Genomic DNA, 8,595 nt, shown 5'->3' with positions numbered 1-8,595 from the left:
TACAAGATTGGCGGATCGAACTCGTAATAATTTTTCTAATATACATATGCTATTTTTTGTTGTATACATTTTAAATTTTTAATATAATTTTCATTTGCTAATATTAATAATTAATTTCGTAAGATATATCCTCCTAGAGGAAATGAGTGCCTTAGTGCCTTGCTGAATTACAGATGCGTTGTAGGACTAGTGTTACGATGACTGCACCAACAATTAATAGAATTAGGTTGTCAGTATTCATGTCGTAATGCACCATATGATGCCATTCTAAGTCCAAGGGTTTCGAATTTAATCACGGGACTTTTAGGGTCGTATGCCCAATTTCTCCAAGTGTAAACTGGTGATCTCTTCATCGAATATTTTCGGCAACATATGCAAATTTATGTTGTATTTGTCAGCCTTGATCTACAATTCGATTTGTGCCACCACTTGATTTCTGAACGAGTTGAACATCTCAAGCTGAGATGACCGTGCGCGAAGCCCAAATTTACCAGACGTCCTTCGGTCAACAAAACAATATGATTACCATTGGATAGTGTATAACGATGGACTTGGGGTTTGATAATAATTTTCTCTTTGACGTTGCATTCAAAAATGCGACGTCGATTTCACAATCGAAATTACCAATATTACAAACGATCGTATAGTCGGGCATGTGTTCAAAATGTGCGCCAGTAATAATGTCCTTGCAAACAGTTGTTGTTACGAAGATAATAGCTCCTTTGTATGCTTGCTCCTTGGTGGTTACTTCATAGCCGCTTGCAAAGCAATGATATAATCTTTTTCGGTGACAATAACGATTCCGCCGAAACAACGCAGAGGTTATACACAACTTTTGCCAATATCACATAACCAGCATTGCAGCACACTTTGCCAGCAATCATCAAATCGGTGGGCCGTTTTATACCATCAATTAACTACTCGCGACAACCATAAGATTATAGAATGTACTCTTGGCCACCGAGTCGTTGACGTTAATGGCTGACGCACCGAGACGTCTCTCCTTCACCAATTTATATAAATTGTGTACATCGGTTGTAGTTTCTTCGTTCAAATCCTTGACGCCCTTCGGGTATTGTGGGCACTTTTCATACACTGAGTTGGTCAATTCACCACCATTATCGAGAATCAAGTTCACGAGCTGTTCACCATCTGAGAACAGTAAGGTCAGTTCAATACTCCATAAGTATTCTAAATTCATCATCCTTTGAAGGGTAACACTGACCTAGTCTTCCTTTTCATCCTCCTCCTCGTGAACGCGATGATGTCGTGAGGCTGTTCAATGAGTACTTGTTGTGCAGCTGCTGAATCATTGAGTTCACTTGTTGAGTATTTTAAATATTTCAGTGAATTTGCTATTTGCTGCCTTTCAACCAAATATTGAACTAGATCGATGTGGACAATTCTATCCCACGCTGTCCAAGTCAACCCAACCGGCCCTCTTTTCAAAAAAATACTCCAGAAATATTTTTTTTAAATATATTATATCTAAACATTTACAACATAGTAAAACTATAAGTAAATTTAGCAAAATAAATATAAGATTATTCTTTTTCTTCTTTTTTAGCTCGAGTCGACCGCATCTCTTTTTATTAATTATTTGAATATTTTTTCTTCAGTAGGAAAAGGGTAAACAATGTGCATCGCTCTTTACGATGTGCCATGGCTTATCCTTACGTCCACATTTGCAATCTTGGCATAAAATGACGTTTTCATTTCGTCCTCTCTTCCACTGCAATGGTGGAATATTTTGTTCTTTAAAAAATACAAATGTACCACTTTCAATATTTTCAAAAGAAACTTTGCATTTATTTCTTTTTCCTGGTTTATTATTTTTAAATTTTCTATCTTGAGAGATTAATCTTCCTTTTGTTTGTGAAGAAGAATCTCCTAAGTTCATATTTTTCTTTTCAAATGGAAAAGCTGCAGTAAATTTACTATCTGCATTAAATTTTAAATTATTACGAAAGCATTTCTCGTACTGTGTTTCTTTTTTAGTTTTATTAAAATATCTTTCAAGGGATTTTAATTTCCCAAACTTTTTTCGTTGAAAATTTAATTTTTTATCTATATGTGTTACAACACAACAGTGAGTTAATTTGGGGCTTATGTTGGTTGATCCGTATATCAACCACCCAAACATACTGTTCTGGAGTTTGTAATTCATATTTTCAACAGTTATTTTTTCTTCTTTTATCAAATCAAAAAATATGTCCGCACCTAAAAGTAAGTCAATCTTACCCGGAACATTAAATGAAGGGTCGGCCAGCTTTATATTTTCTGGAATTGTTTTAACTTTTATGTGTTCCGAGGGCACATTGGACACAATCTTTTGTACAACAACGGTGTGTAAATTTGCTTCAAAATGATCTGTTAATGATTTTAAATGAAGATTAACTCTTTCATTTGCATTTGTTCTGTTTTGACCAACTCCTTCAATGGTCATAGATTCTGTTCTGGAAGGAAGTTTTAATTTATTTTTTAGTTCTTCGGTTATAAGGTGAACTTGAGACCCACTATCTAATAAAGCTCGTGCCTTTACTACTCTTCCATCATGACCTTTTATACCAACAATTGCTGTGGTTGGCAGGACATTTTTAGAATCATTTTTTAATTTCGCATTTTTAGTATTTTTAATCACTGTGCTTTTTGCTTTAACGGATTTGTCTTTGTGGAGCCATAAATGATGGTTTCCTTGACATGTGAGGCAACTATCGCCTTTACAATCTTTTATATTGTGCCCTGTTTTAAGACATTTGGTGCATAATTTGTTTTTAATTACTGCATCCAATTTGTCTTGAGTAGACAGAGCTTGAAATATATAACAATAAAATATATTGTGTGAATTATTACATCCCATTATGCATTTAAATTCTGCATTTTGAAATTTTGGTGATGTTTTTGATACTTGTGCTGCTTCTAGTGCATTCCCTTCATGGTTCAGAAACATCTGTAGTGAATTTAAGGTAGGTATTTCCTTAGGATTTTTAAGGGAATTTTCATACCTAAGTCTTAAATTGTTGTCTAATTTTTGCACAAGCGTATAATTTAATAAAGCTTGTAGCAAATTATCTGCAGACAAACTGAGGCTTTCCAAAGCTTGTGTACTTTCAGACATTTTTTCTTGAAATTTTCGTACACTAAAAGCAGTCTCAGTCACTACTGGTGCATCTAAAATCTGTTTAAAATAAGTATTTGCGAGTAACCTTTTATTTGTAAATTTTTCATTAAGAAGGTTCCAAGCAACTGAAAAATTTATTGAGGTTGAAGGCAGATTTGCAATACAACTTGCAGCCGATCCTCTTAATTTGGTTTTTAAAATACACATTTTATACGTGTCTGAAACGTTTTGAGAGACTACGAGTTGCTCAAACAATTCTTTAAAAGTTTGCCATTGAGCGTAATCTCCTGAAAAAATGGGAATGTCTATTTGAGGCAATGTAAAATTGGTAGAATTTTTTTTAATAGATTTTAGTTTGAGTTTGTAAAATCTATTTCTTAATTCATAGAAATTACTTGTTAACTCATTATTTTCGTGCTGGCTAATAAATTCAAGCACAGTATCACGAGTTTTTTCTATAAGCCTCTCTATGCTGTCTAGAGAGAATATTTCGTTTATTTCGCAGTCTTCAATATTCTTTTCTAATTCTGTTAATAAGAATTGAAGCCTGCGAACGAAACCAGGATTTGGAAGGCATTCCAATTTCCTGGGAGCACTATTTTCTCGAATTATAGCGATCAATTCGCTTAACTTGGCGTGCGCTGTCAAATAGAGCGTGCCTACCGACTCTTCTACATCAGTTTTAAAATAATTATCTTTTTTATTTTTGGGATCTTTGGACAATTCTAAATGGTTTCGTTGAAACTCTGACCATTTTTTGTCAAAACTATCTAGGAGTTTTTTCAAATTTCCTAAATCTTCATTTACATCTATACTCATGGACTTAAAATGAAGTTTTTGCAGTTCTTCTGCTAATTTAATTTGGTTCTCCATTTTCCCAAAAATAAAATAAAAAATTGTATATGAATAAAAAAAATGAAAGATGTTCTTACCTTGTTAGAATGTGAATGTGGAATGTGATGCTGTAATTTTGGTTATTTAAAATTTTTTTTTAATATATATATATTAATTTTTTTATTTTTTTAAACACTTTTTCAAACACACTTTCACTTTCACTTTAAGATTTTTAGAACTTTTTTTTTAATTTCACTCGCGTGTTTTAAAAACTACGGGGTCAGCAAAATGTTAAATTAGAACGCGAAGGTTTCGGATATAAATTCGTACTCAGCTCTGGTTGTCCAGAGCTCCTTTATTTATAAAATTCCTTATCCTAATTCATGCATGCACCACATGCAGAGTGCATACACATATCTTAATTCTAATCTACTGTACATACGGAAGTATGTACACATATCTTAAGCATAAATGTTCCCAACGGCATACATAAGTTTTTTTATATTCTAGCGATAATGCATATAAATATTTGAAATATGATATCTGTTTCTACACAGATTTACAAAAATATCTCATTTACAAATGTAGCCGTTAAGAACTGTTCAGAAATCTGAACATTGCCATCGTCGCGAAAAGCCGCTTATTGGGAAACGCATGCTCGAGGTGTTCGCTTTTATGAATGAAGGGAGGTTGCTTGCACAGGTCGTACCCCACAGTTGAATGCCATACATCCAAATCGGCTTTATGACCGCATTATATAAAAACACTTTCTTGTCTAGGCTAAGTTTGGAGTTTTTATTTAAAAGCCAATTTACAGCTCTTATCTTAATGCAAGTTATTTTAATAGATTTGTGTTTACTCCATGTAAGTCTTCTATCTAGGTGAATACCAAGATAAGTTACCTCGTTCGCTTGGAGTACTAAAATATTGTTAATTTTTACTGCCGGACACATTTTAGGTCTTAGCGAAAACGTAACATGCTAACACTTTTGTTCATTCACATTTATACGCTAGTTGGCTAGCCATTCTTCGACCGACCTTAAGTGCTCGGCTAATATTCTTGATGCTATTATGTGGCATTTCTTACGGCTCACTAAAGCTGTGTCATCCTCAAAAGTTGAAGTTAATACATTATTAGCTGTTGGAAGATCTGACGTATATATGATGTATAGAGTTGGGCCTAAAACACTGCCCTGTAATACACCAGCCCTTATCTGTTGTTCATCAGATATGAAATCTCCCACTTTTAGCATAAATTGTCTATTTTTAAATAACACTCCAAAATTTTATACAATTCTAAAGGTAGAATGTTATGAAATGCTTGAGCCATGTCTAGAAATATAGCTGAACAGTATTCTCTGTGCTCAAATTCTATTTACATGCTCTATCGTGCTATGTTTTTCATGAAACCCGAATTAGGGTGTTGGTATTATATTATTTTCGTGGAGGAAAAGAGACATCTTTGTTAGTAACACTTTTTCAAATATTTTAGAAAGACAGGGTAGAAGACTGATTGGTGTGTATGAAGACGGCGGTGTTAAGGCTTTTCCAGGCTTATCTATCAGATAATCTGCGACTTTTTCCATGAAATTGGATAGTCTCCATAATTCGCAATTGCATTGAAGAGCAAGGAGAGCACCTCTACAGTAATATTTGGTAACTCAATTAGCATTTTTGGGGTAATATTGTTATATTCTGGTGATTTTTTTGGGTTAAGCTCGTTTATGATTCTAACAATTTCAGAAGGTGAAGTCTTAAGAGACTCGAGTGACTCGTTAACTGTGTTGGGTAAGCTGGACAGCTTAAAGTTGTTCTTTGGGCAATTAGGTTGAAATACCTTTTCTAGGTGATTTGCAAAACAAATCCTCGTCGCTTCGAGTCAAATTTCCACCTCGTATAGGCATGTTGGAGTCAATTGGTGGCTTCATGGACTTTTGGCCTTTCCAAAGGGAATTTCTCTTGCTTGAATTTAGACACTTCTTTATATACATTTCAGTGTTGAATTCTTCCTCGCGTTTAAACGCTTTTTTTTAATTTACGTATAGCAGATTTCAGTTGAAGCCGAGTGAAAGGAGAGCGATTTATCTGCCATTCTCGTCTTGCACGTCTTTTTTCATTTACAAGCTTTTCTATTTCACTATACGTAATTTTTCTGACACCAAGCGGCTTGTAGCTTTTGTTTGGTGTTGCTAAGACAGCTGCATTAGTTATTATATCATTGAGTTCTCTTATGCTTTCGTCAATACCTCAGTATTTATTTTGTACTCAATATTAATGTGGCAACTCACGTATTTTTTATATTTTAGCCAGTTTATTTTATAAGATGTTAGACCCACTTTTGGTTCAGCGAATATGGGTCGTTCACATATCTTTATTAGTACAGAAGAGTGATTAGGAGATAGGTCAGTACACGTCAAAGTTATTGTGCCCGTTTATAATATCGTTCTTTCGGATTAATTAATTGTGAACCCCATTACGTGTGTTTTGCATTGTAATCTCCACCTGCTAGAAATCTATTACCCAATGTTCCAAAAAAGTCTTTAAATTGGATGTCTGTAATTTTAAATCGAGGTGGGCAGTATAGCCCTCAGGTGTAAGTCCCCGCAACTATTTTTTATAGATATTGCTGTAGCTTGTAACTGTGCTGTATCATAAGATTCTAATGCGTGGTGATTAATTCGTTTTTTTTTAACCAACACTGATGTTCCACCATGTGCCTTCCATCTGGGTGGTTTGAAACATAGAGTCAAAAACCCGGTATAGAGAAATTGTTTTTATTCGTAAGGTGAGCTTCTGACAATAGCATTACATCAATATTATTTTCATCCAGAAATCTAGTATTATCCAATTTATTTTTTTTAACATCGTTAGCATTCCATAAACAAATGTTCAATACGCTGATTTTGATAAAAGTTTGTAACATTTGGTTCTGTGTTTTGATTATCTCTTCAATCATATTTTGGATTGTAGACATAAATTGTGTCATGCATTGGGTAAGGTTGAAAATCATAGTTTCAACGCTTCCATTTTGTTGGTTTTGGCGCTATTGCATTTGTCCAGTATTGCCTTTAACCACGTTTGCCTAGCACGCTTTTGTAGTATTGTCTTTAAGATTTACTGGTGTTGAAATGTGGACGGGGATTTCAGTATTTTTTCTGCCGACAGCAAACTTTGCTTACTTTCCATTTCAGCTGATCGCTGCGATGACCCATCATCGCCGTTACATTTTTATTTTGCTAGGCGGTGTGTTTGTTGGCTCAACAAAACTGAACTAGGCACTGTTGATTGTTTATTTTTGCAATATCTGAATACACGAAGCGAATTAAAAAACAATTAATTAATATTCAAAAATAACAATAAGCGATTCGACGTCCACTCGCAATTCAGTGTTTGTATTAAATTTATTCGAGATTTGTGTGTTGTCCTTAGTCAATACGACGGGACATTTATTTGACTCACTTTACTGTACATAGTATGTACATATATGTTCCTTTAAATTCAAATTAATTACACTGTGGAATATTTTTGGGATTATTGTCTAGGGGGTGAGAAATTCCAAGTCAGGGTGATGGTTCTAGGTCAGTATAGCAAAACCCTCAAAGGGTTTGGCGTTCGTATGTGTCAGTTTTTTTATGACCTTTTAAATTTGGAGCAAATGCTGATTTGAAATATAATTTTTGTATTTATAAAAAGTATTCTATGTCCTTACCCTGGTTCTAAGCTATGCTTATGATTTAAAATATAATTTTAGTGTTTATGAATTGTATTGATTTTTAACATAAAGAGATAAAAAAAAAGTATCCTATGTCCTTACAATGGTTTTAAGCTACCTCCCTACCAATTTTCAGCAAAATCGGTTCAGTTGTTTTTAAGTTATAAATGGTGTAACTAACACGACTTTCTTTTATATAGTAATTTTTAATCGTTATAAATGTTGGTTCTGTTAATTTAAATGCCCAACAGTAATCATTTTGTCCGATCTGGCCATAACGAAAATTGTTATAAAAAACGCTAATTTTAAGGCGCTCTCACACTGGAATAAGTTGAGCAATCCTTTATCCCTGCAAAGCTATTGTTTTATGGTAGGTGTAAATAATTGTTTTTTTAATGTACTTAAAGTGCGCAGTGAAAAAGTTATTTATTTAACTAATCTTCTCTTTTAAATTATAATAATATTTTCTTCCAGATATTACTAATTCTATTTAAGAAATCATTATTGCTGAAGATATTCGTTTACCTAAAACTACACTGAAAAAAAAACCGCAGTTAAATCAAATACTTTCTGCAGTTAAAGTACAGTAAAACAAAAGTATTTGTTTCAACAGCAAAACTCTTGACGGAAGTACTTTGCTCTTGATTCAAATACTTTTTTTAAATGCGGCACTTTTGAATCAAAAGCGGCTGTGCTTTTAAAAATCATCTTATTATAATCTAATATAAAAATAGTTGTTTTAAAGGTTTCGTATTTAATTTTCTTATGATTACAGTTTTTTAAATGTAAAAGTATTTGTAACTACCATTTCGCATTTAATTTTACTGTTTCTCCATACGATGACAGGGAAGTTGACGCTTACATTTTTCCATCGATCTTTCTAACAGAAACACATCGTCCGCTGCTTACGGAGGCTGTTTAAAAGGGA

General features: G+C 33.6%; 1 pseudogene; it reads right to left on the bottom strand.

The window, feature by feature from the left end:
• Positions 1–303: 303 nt before the first annotated feature.
• On the bottom strand, positions 304–1,201 carry LOC120780813 (annotated as a pseudogene).
• Between the last annotated feature and the right edge of the window lie 7,394 nt (positions 1,202–8,595).

This window comes from Bactrocera tryoni, unplaced genomic scaffold (assembly GCF_016617805.1).
Source record: "Bactrocera tryoni isolate S06 unplaced genomic scaffold, CSIRO_BtryS06_freeze2 scaffold_25, whole genome shotgun sequence".
NCBI classification, from domain to species: domain Eukaryota; kingdom Metazoa; phylum Arthropoda; class Insecta; order Diptera; family Tephritidae; genus Bactrocera; species Bactrocera tryoni.
This window is presented reverse-complemented; position numbering and strand designations above follow the sequence as displayed.